The sequence below is a fragment of the Nomascus leucogenys genome, chromosome 22a, assembly GCF_006542625.1.
Source record: "Nomascus leucogenys isolate Asia chromosome 22a, Asia_NLE_v1, whole genome shotgun sequence".
Taxonomy (NCBI): Eukaryota; Metazoa; Chordata; class Mammalia; order Primates; family Hylobatidae; genus Nomascus; species Nomascus leucogenys.
The window spans coordinates 111,777,468-111,788,694 of NC_044402.1; the positions used below are offsets into that span (position 1 = coordinate 111,777,468).

General features: G+C 36.9%; 1 pseudogene; it reads right to left on the reverse strand.

Moving 5' to 3' along the window:
- Positions 1-9,239: 9,239 nt before the first annotated feature.
- On the reverse strand, positions 9,240-9,499 carry LOC100598149 (annotated as a pseudogene).
- Positions 9,500-11,227: the final 1,728 nt, after the last annotated feature.

An 11,227-nucleotide genomic window follows, 5' to 3' on the forward strand; every position in this document is an offset into this window, starting at 1 on the left:
GGAAGTTCTCCTGGATAATATCCTGCAGAGTGATTTCCAACTTGGTTCCATTCTCCCTGTCACTTTCAGGTACACCAATCAGACGTAGATTTGGTCTTTTCACATAGTCGCATTCTTCTTGGAGGCTTTCTTCATTTCTTTTTATTCTTTTTTCTCTAAACTTCTCTTCTCGCTTCATTTCATTCATTTCGTCTTCCATCACTGATACCCTTTCTTCCAGTTGATCACATCGGCTACTGAGGCTTGTGCTTTTGTCACGTAGTTCTTGTGCCTTGGTTTTCAGCTCCATCAGGTCCTTTAAGGACTTCTCTGCATTGGTTATTCTAGTTATCCATTTGTCTAATTTTTTTTCAAAGCTTTTAACTTCTTTGCCATTGGTTCGAATTTCCTCCTGTAGCTCGGAGTAGTTTGATCGTCTGAAGCTTCTTCTCTCAACTCGTCAAAGTCATTCTCCATCCAGCTTTGTTCCATTGCTGGTGAGGAGCTGTGTTCCTTTGGAGGAGGAGAGGCGCTCTGATTTTTAGAGTTTCCAGTTTTTCTGCTCTGTTTTTTTTCCATCTTTGTGGTTTTATCTACCTTTGGTCTTTGATGATGGTGATGTACAGATGGGTTTTTGGTGTGGATGTTCTTTCTGTTTGTTCGTTTTCCTTCTACCAGACAGGACCCTCAGCTGCAGGTCTGTTGGAGTTTGCTAGAGGTCCACTGCAGACCCTGTCTGCCTGGGTATCAGCAGTGGTGGCTGCAGAACAGTGGATTTTGGTGAACCACAAATGCTGCTGCCTGATTGTTCCTCTGGAAGTTTTGTCTCAGAGGAGTACCCAGCCATGTGAGGTGTCAGTCTGCCCCTACTCGGGGTGCCTCCCAGTCCCTGACTCGGGGGTCAGGGACCCACTTGAGGAGGCAGTCTGCCCATTCTCATGTGTCAAGCTGTGTGCTGGGAGAACCGCTACTCTCTTCAAAGCTGTCAGAGAGGGACATTTAAGTCTGCAGAGTTTACTGCTGTCTTTTTGTTTGCCTGTGCCCTGCACCCAGAGGTGGAGCCTACAGAGGCAGGCAAGCCTCCTTGAGCTGTGGTGGGCTCCACCCAGTTGGAGCTTCCCGGCTGCTTTGTTTACCTAATCAAACAAGTGACTCGGCAGTGGTGGGCGCCCCTCCCCCAGCCTCGCTGCCACCTTGCAGTTGGATCTTGGACTGCTGTGCTAGCAATGAGCGAGACTCCGTGGGTGTAGGACCATCTGAGCCAGGTGTGGTATAAAATCTCCTGTGTTGTGCCATTTTTTAAGCCTGTTGGAAAAGCACAGTATTAGGGTGGGAGTGACCCGATTTTCCAGGTGCAGTCTGTCACCCCTTTCTTTGACTAGGGAAGGGAATTCCCTGAACCCTCGTGCTTCCCGGGTGAGGTGATGCCTCACCCTGCTTCGGCTCGCGCATGATGCGCTGCATCCACTGTCCTGCACCTACTATCTGGCACTCCCCAGTGAGATGAACCCAGTACCTCATTTGGAAATGCAGAAATCACCCGTCTTTTGCCTGGCTTACGCTGGGAGCTGTAGACTGGAGCTGTTCCTATTTGGCCATCTTGGCTCCTCCCCCCTTTTTGTATCTTTAATTTCATCCTTCTCTTTAATTGCTTTTTAGTCTTTTCCAAACTTGTTGATTTGGACATTTAATTCTCATATTAGTATTAATTCTCATTTGTTAATATAAATGCATTAAAATATTTCTAAATATAAGTAATTTCCCACTGAGCATTGCATTGACTATGTCCCTAGGTGTCTTTATTATCATAATAGTCTAGCATTTTTACTTTTTGCTTTTGAATCAAGTTAGAAGTGTCTCTTGCTTCCCACCCCTGGAGGTATGTTTTTTTCTTATCTGAATTTTTAAAAATTTATAGATTCATAGCGTTGACATCAGTTAATATAAAATTTCTATGTTTGAACAATGTATGGAAGTTTTGAGGTGCTAACATATGGTCAATTTCAGGGCCCATGAAAAGATGATGTATCCTCTGTTTTTAGAACATAAAGTTTGACATACATCTATTAGAGACACCTTGGTAACCAAGGAACATCTACTAGATACACCTTATTATTTAGGAAATACACATTGTTAGTTATGTTTTACCCACATGCATTGAGGGGGTGAGGCATTTTACATTTTATTATAACTAATAGCTTTATATTTATTTATGTAGTATTTGCTATCAGTATAGACTCTGGTTCTTATTTTATTCAAAGTATTATAAACTGTTATTATTTCATGCTTATGTTATCTCATCTTTGAGAACTTTTTCAACTTGGCTCCTGTAATTTGGGACATCATCTTATTGTATGTCATTCTGTTTTCTCACCATCTATTCCCGAGATTTGTATATATGCTTTATATTCTTGTTGCATAGATATGATTGCTTACATTTTTAATGCTTGGGGAAATGTAATGTTTTCATCTGCTTTATGACAACATTTTCCTTTTGAGTATTCTTCAGCTGTCATTTGTTTTCCACTTGTTTTCATCATGTTTTGTAGTATGTTTGTATTAATCTTCTGTTAATTTCTCTATAATAAGCCATCTTTCAATAAAGCAAATTTTCCAGCTATTTGTAGACAATTGTAAGGAATAGCCTGGAGTTGTGTCTTGGCTAACAAAAATTTTTTAGGAGTTATTTTATTCTTTACTTCTCATTAGTCATAGAAAAAGGCTGAGAGCTGTCAAACTCTAAAAAGAATTTCCTCTCTATTTCCCTAACCTTCAAAATAGGCACAGTTACTACCTGAAACTTTGCCCATGTTTTTGTTTGTTCATTTTAAAAATTCTTTGTTCTGCTTAACATTCCTGCTTTTCAGAACCCATTGGATATAGAGAAGTTCAACGCATCTAGGTCCTGCTTCTACAAGTAGAATTTTCTATTTTTCACCTCAGAATATATAGTTCACTTTGAAGAACTGCACTTTTGCTGGTTCTTTCTGAAGGTGGCAGTCATGGCTATCTTCTTTCTACTTTTGCCCATAACCCTGCTCAATCTTCACTTCCTAGGACACAATTTACACATATTTTTTCTCTTAGTTTCAGCCAAGATGACATTTGTGCTTCCATTTTTTAAATATCCTTGCTGTCTATGATTAATTTTGCAAAAAAGCAAAAGAAATACTGATTTTATGAACTATCATCAAAAATTTTGGAAATTTTTCATAATAATGTTTGACTTTTGAATATTGACTTATTTTGCTAATATAGAAAACAGGGCAGTGGTTTTTAAAAAATAATACTGATTATTGGATCTCATATCAAATACTCTATGAGTTGGGGGGAATTGCAAATGGCAACAAACTGCAATTCCTAAGTATTAGCACTGACTTAAGTCTTTATATAAAAGTTATTGAGAAATTATGACACAAGTACAGTAATTAAGAACATTGGACTTTTAAATAATGTTGAAGAACTTCTAAGCATGAAACAAAAAAGAAACCCTAGTGGAAATGACTAAAAAATATTTTATAACATGAAAAACTTGTATATGATCCAAAAAAAGATCAAAAGACAAAGATTACATTGAAATTCGTAATTTGCAATATACATAGTAAATTAAAGGTTTATAGTTTAACATGTAAATGGTTCTAACAAACCAATATTGGAAAGATTAATACAGGATAAAAATGAGCAAAGGAAAATTTTCCAATCATATTTATCTTGATAAATGTGTATTTAACTCAATTATTTCCTGTATTTCTATATTTGTGTTTTATCTGACATTGCTATAGTTTTAGAGGAGATGCATCAAAATGAGATTAATTATACCATCTTGACAAGAAGAAATTCATTTGGCTAATAAATATTCAAATGAAAATACTCAAATTCCTTGTAATAAAAGAAATAAAAATTAAAATTATGAGGCCTTAATTTTCCTCTTTCAGATTAGTCATGTAATAAAGGTAGATAATGGTCATAACATAAAAAGGGATTTTCTCATGAGATGTGAGTCAGAATATAAATTGGCATAACCTTTGACATTTGCTTTTTAAATTAAATTTTTTAGCCATTTTAATTCAGAAATGTCTAGAAATTTATCCTCAGAAAAACTCTATACAAGGATGGTCATGACATGTGATTTAAATAAAAAATGGAAACAGCCTAAATATCCAACAATCTGATTAAAGTATAGTTTATTAATGCAGTGAAATATTTAGCCATTAAAAATAAAATAGGGAGAATATGACTAAGCATTTTGTACAACTTGAAACTGTTTTTAAGACACATATACTTCAAACATTTACAAACAAAACATGTTTAAATAAATATGTCATCTAGACATCTGCTACTTTAATGTTACACAGTCCTCTAAGGTATTTTTTAATTTAAATAAACTTATGGAGCCCCATCTCAAGTACTGTGGGTAGTCAGGTTCTCTACCCAATACCCCAAAGATTATCAAGATGTTGATTCTTTTTACCCTCCTTCTACAGGCTTCTTGATTCCTATTCTGGTTTTACATTCTGAGTTGGCTCATTACTATAATCCATGTTGCCTAAGGTAAGAAATAGTCTCTTTCTTCATTGTTCAGAAAAAAAAATTATACACAGATATTGTGTATTCCCAAGACAGCTGCTTGCAAGTATCTAGAGAAGGTTATAGCATGGCACAGAGCAGGCAACAAATTAGTACTGAATATGAGACTTTCCAGCTCTAAATCCCTAGGGTATGTCTACCACATGTAGATAACCTAGATCTACCTGTAGATCAATTTCTCTCCCAACAAGTTTTTTCTGTCACGTTGCCTGGTCAGGCTTTCTCTCTTCAGGGACTGCTTTTTGTACCTCACTATTGTGTCGGTTCCTGATCCCAAACCACAGCTTTCCAGGAAAGGATTCAAAATTTTAATATTCATCTGTTATATTGGGCAAATCAATTTAACTTTTTTTGTAATGACCCTTTCCTTTCAGACTATATGTAGAATACTAACATTTTACAATTAAAAAGCATTCCAACAAGGTTTTGCCTAATCAAAAAAGCCATTCTCTCCCTAAAAGAAAATTCTCTGAACTCTGAGGGCATCCACCATAAAACACAGTAAGCTTTTAAAGGCAACTTTGAGTCATTCCTATTGAGATAGATATAGGTATTCACTGAAACACATAAATAACTGTGTGTGTGAGCTAGGAGAGAATGCACACAAAGTGTATATAAAACTGATCTCTTGTAGTCGAGTTGGGTATTTGGGTGGTGTGGTACTCAATTTTTGAGACATTGCATCTATCAGTATATGTTTGAATAGTAAACAGGCATTCAGTAATTTTTAAGAAGTTAGAATATGAATAATTCAAAGGTGAATTTGGTGACATCTCAGACAAACTGAAATAGGATCATTCAGACTTTCAAAGCTGTGTGTTTCCAGAGGCAAAAGAGAATCTCATTCAGGGTTGCTCATCAATGTTTAATTTCCAGTCTGGAATACCAAAAGGGAATTGACAGGCCCTAGAGAGTTGGTTTCTTGTATTTAAATGGAGATATTAGTATCTTCCCTCTCTCTTAGTATTTAACATTTCTCTCCTTATTTAGATAATGCTGAAGCACACAATTAGAGCCTTAGAGTTACACTGTTCAGTGTAGTAGTCAACAGCACCGTTTAGCTATTGAGCACCTTAAATGTGGCTAATGTGACTGAGAAACTAAATTTTTAGTTTTACTTAATTTAATTTAGTTTTTAAAACTAGTACTCAATTCAGTCACTAGAAAACTCTTAAGGCTGTTTGGGAAAACTTGGACACACAAATCTATTTTTCGACTGTACATTTTATAAAATCTAAATACAGGTCGAATATTTCCAATGAAAACTCAGTGTCCAAATTGAGATGTAAGTGTAAAATACACATCAAATTTCAAAGATGTAGTATAACAAAAAAAGTAAAATATGTCCTCAATTTTTATACTGATTACATGTTGAAATTATAATATTTTGGATATATTGGATTAAAATCCATTACTTATATTGATTTCACCTTTTTAAACTTTTAAAAAAGTATCTACTAAACAATTATAAACTACATATGTGAGTCACATTATATCTTTAATAAACAGCAGCACTATAAGGTAAAATCAAAACTTACTACAGAAGTCACAAACTGGTAGAGATCATTTAGCCCACAAACTTCTGTATGTCATCCATATAACGTTTTTAATTATTTTCAATTAGTTACAAGTATTTAATATATATAGTTAATTTTTGAAAAATATTGGTAACTGGCTCCTCTTGAAAAGTTAGAAAATTTGACAAAATTACATTTTTTCTTGCATGGCAAGAATTTGCCTGAAATGACAGTGGCTGCCCCCTGTAGCTAGCCCTAAGCTATTTCGCACCACCCTCCCAGTTAATAAAAAATAAAATCACTCTGCCAGACCACTGAAGACATTTGAGTTCGAAATCTTTAAAGCACATGACAGGATGATGTAAAAGAAGTGGGGATTTTTACCCACTAAATTTGTTCTACAAATGTTCTCTACATTGGGTAGTTTCCATTTTTCTAGCCACAAAAATTGATCAACATTTTACAAGGTGAAAATCCCGTTGAACAATTGAACAGCTGTCCATAAATCATGTAACAATACCAGAACGAAGCGACATCTTGCCTTGTGGTGCAGAAAATCCTAGTTATATTTAATGCAGAGTCTGCTCCTTTAAGTCCTGGGAACCTCCCAGGTCCTCCCTGCACTATTGACCTATATGACAGGCTTTAATTAGCACAGATTTTTCATGTTCATGGATAGATTTGAAATTTGGAAGTACTTAATGAAAAAGGTCTGTTACCTTGACCAGGCTGAAATTGCAGTTAGAGGACATTTGCTTGCTCCAAAGGCACTGCATACAAATATATGAATATTAACACTGTGCATACAAAAATGAAGCTTTCATTTTTTTCCTAAAGGAATATTCATGTTGATCTGCTGTTAATACTCCCTGAAAAATGTGAGTGATATCTTTAAAACTTATGAACTAAATGTAGGATTAAATATAACTAGATTGTTTGACAGCAATTCAAGCATCATAACTTTTTCTTTGCCTGTTGGATTAAAGGAAATGAGGTGAATAAACGACTCTGTTTATCTTTTACTAAAGCCTGTATGTGTAGCTTACAGTCTAATAGGATACAGAACTGATAGATACATACATACATATGTATGTATGTAGATATATGTATGCATATATACATATATGCAAAGTAAATAAGTAGAATAATTACAAAGTCTTCAAATTGTGATGAAGAAAAACATGCAGAGATAGAGAATGATACTGGGGGATTGAGAAGTAGTTAGGGATCGCAGGCAGTGGCTCAGGCTTGTAATCTCAGTGCTTTGAGAGGTTGAGGTGGGAGGACTGCTTGAGCCGAGGAGTTTAAGACTATCCTGGACAACATAGTGAGAGATCCCTTGTGGTCCCAGCTACTTGGGAGGCTGAAGTGAGAGGATCGCTTGAGCCCCAGAGGTCAAGAGTGCAATGATCCAAGATCATGCTACTGCACTCCAGCCTTGGCGATAGAGCAAGACCTCTCAAAAACAACAAAAAAATAGTGATCAGGGAAGACCTCTTTGAAGGGCTGAAATTTGAGGTGAAACCTGAAGAAATAGAGTTATGTGAAGAGCAAAAGAATGGTCCACATCCAAACAGAGGGAAGAGCACGTGCAGAAGTCTTGAGGCACGTATGTTTAACTGAAAGAAGGCCAGTGTGGCTACGACAAAGTCTGACCTGGCCACCTGGCCTGGAAGCCATCACGCAGACCTGACCATCATTTTGGGCACCATCATTTTGATTCTGACATGGCACCCTCATTAGCAGAGGTAGCTGAATGCTGCCATCCTAGATGGGGTCTTCACATGCTCAGCATAAGCCACCTCAGCCCATCCCAGCACGCACCTAAACCAAACAGCTTAGATGTAACCTGCAGCACCAGAGACTTTGCTCTCCTCAAATCAACTAGAGATACCTCTGCCCCTGACTTTTTTTTAATTTTTATTTTTTGGCTTTAAAAGACCCACTTCTCCTCTTGTCCAACCTTCTCACCCAGAGCTGAGACTCTATTCTAACATGTGTTCTTTATGGACAGTAAAATTTTTCCACATTGTGCTCATTCTTTTTGCTTTTATCCATTGTTTTTATCTTTGAATAGGAGTTAGGTAACAAGCAGTATAGATGAATTGGGAAGGTAGAGGACGAAAAAAATTATTATTTTCTCAACCTCAGAAGTCTTTAGTTGGAATGGTCCCTGTAACAAAAGACTGATTAACAAGAGAAAAGCAAATAGAAGTTTATCAACATGCATACTTCATGTATACATAGAGGATACCCAGACTATGAGTAATTTCTCAAAGTGATGGCTTTAAATTACATAGCATCTTCAATAAAGAACAGTACATTTTTGGAAAAGTGGCAAGTCAGAAGAAAAAGACTTTGATTTTCTAGGGATGGCCCCTTGTGAGAAGTCAAACAAATGGCAGATAAAGGCTAGTTAGTAAAGCTTGCTAACTGTAGACTCTCCCGGTGCTATCTCCAGGCCCAAAATGGGTCTAAAGTAGTCTTCAGTAGTTAACCTGTGTTATCCCTGGTAGAAGGAAGAGGTAGGGAGATATCTTTTTTCTTTGTAAATCTATGTCCTGCTTTTAGGCAAGAGAGGAAAGGCAGAGAGCTTTTCTGCATCTGCTTCTTAAGTGCCTCCAGCTCAACAAAATTCATATACCAAAGAGGTATATTTTATTTTGGTGTGGTATATTCTGGTCTTCCACAGAGTCAAAGAATATAGCCATGGAAAGAAGTTTGGAATCCATCTTAAGTATAAAGTCAGATTACTAAAGGGCATTACGTAGGGGGAGTGATAAATCCTATTCAAATTTTAAACTGATTATTCTCACTGCTATGCAAACAAACGAATAAACAAAAAATGCTCGAAGATGGGTAAAAGCGACAGGTCAAGGACCAGAGGGGAGGAGGGAGGTATCTGGGTGTTGGAGTGGGTGTTTGTTAAATTGATGCTAAATCAGCATGTCAGATTAATAGAATCATGCTAACAATAAATGTTGGCAATTACAATTGATGACAAGAAAAATCAATATTTATTGAGTGCAAGCTGCCTTATGTTTTCTCCATCAAATTTACACAAGCTTATAAATGTGTTAGAATGAGCTCATTTTTTTTTTATCCAAAATGTGTTTATTGAGATGATTTCCCCACTCATCTTGATTCAGAGTGCTTTTAGTGCTGCTTCCTCCTGAAGGAACATCCTCTGTAAATCTTGCTTTTCCTCCTGTAGGCAAGTGGAGGACAGTGGAGCAGCCAACACACAAAACTACCGTTTGTGCATAGCTAAAGACCGTGGTAATTTTATAGCATCCTGGGCATTTCACATCCCTGAAGTAGGAACTGGGGCTCTGCACCAGGCATTTCTTCTTGTGTTTCCTCTTCTCCTCTTCTGGAGAGGGATGAAAGAGATCTTTTGCAAGAAGCATGTTCTCGTGGGTAGGTCATCACCACCAGAAAGGTAGAATGAACTTATTTAACAGTTAAAAAAAAAATTAACTCAGACAGTTTGGCTAAAGTCACATCACGATTAGCTGAGATTCAAACCAGACAGTAGGATTACTAAGCTGGTACTCTCATATGTGTAAATTTAATTAATTAACAAGAATTGTTGAGAACCTATTGCATGCAAAGTCATACACTGTTTCTCAAGAAAAGGAAAACAAATGAAAATGGAAAAAATCTTATAATAGGCTTTTGTTTACTGTTATGTAATAAAAACATTGAACAAGATTTTTTTTTCTGTAAAAATAACATAATATAAAACTATTTCCAGGCAAGGTGTCAGAGTCCTATCAGCAGAGAGTGGTTGGCTCATGGGTAGTAAGAAGAATTTACCAACAATAGTATAGGTTTGAAAAGGAAGGTTTTATTAGATAAAAAGAACGCTCTAGCAGAGTGCAGTGGGGCACTTAGGCAAGAGGACTGAGTGTGCTGCAGTGGATTTTCCTTAGAGATATTTATGAACCTTAAAGCAGAAGCTTAAGGGTAATGTGGATCACATTAGTCACACAGGTCATGGTAAATGATTACATTTGTAGACATTTTGGTGTCTTAATGTCAGCAAGAGTTGCACAGTGAATTTTGACATGCATTCCACAGATGTATAGAAATTCTAGTTACTTATAAATTTTTGGAAACAAAATGTGAAATATCAGATGCCCACTTTAGATAATAGGGAAGTCCAATTACTTCTAAATTCTTCAGATAAGGAGTTTTGCCTCTGGATGGTCTGCTTGATAGCCACCTGGTGGACTTTGCTCTGCTCATTTTTCCCCTGACAAGTATCTTGGTCAAATCTTTGACCCTTTATAATCCCCTATGCTCATGTCCACCTGCTGCCTACCAGGGTCTCAAGAAAGGGAAAATAGCATAGTGAAGATGAGCATTGGGTCTGTCTGGCTGCTTCCTGCTGAAAGGGGCTGTGGAGGGGATATGTTTTGTTTTCCCCTTTTTTGTTCTCTGTCATGAAGAGAATGAAGGGTCATGAAAAACTTGTTCAAAGTGGGAAGACTAGATTCCATCAACAGGCCCCATGTAAGTGGAAGTTCCTGTTGCCAGCTGGTATTGGGATTGCATAGTCATCTGCAGGTGGAATTGTTGTTATCTGGAAGATATAAACTTAACTAGCACATTAAAAAGGCAGGGACCGTATATTAAGAGAAGAATGATTAGGAATAAATGTCCAAGGAATGGGAGAAGCAAAGTGATTTTTGGAAACTAGTCAGGATTTGGGTCCAGTCTTGGTTACTTTGGGAAAGTATGTGTAGCCATTTGGCTTGTTTGAAAATGTGTTAGACGCTAGTTTCCTCTTCTCTAGACACATTAATATAGGCAAAACAGGTTTTGTTGATGACAGCACAGACTCCTCCTTGTTCAGCTAGGAGGTAATCTAGAGCTTGTCTATTATCTAAAACCATTCCTGCTAGTGAGCCTAAAGACTTTCCTAGCACTGATGGACTTGAGCCAGTTTTTGCTAAGGTTATTTTAAGGGAGACAGTAAGTTCCTGTAGTGTGATTTCATGGTAAGCAAAACCTCCCCAAAAGTTGGGTGTTGTAACAGTTCCCATAACTCCAGTCACAATAAATCCTAGAGCCCTTTTTCTTTTAGAATGAGATTTTAGATTGGAAGCTATGTTCAAGATAGTGATTTGAGCAGGATC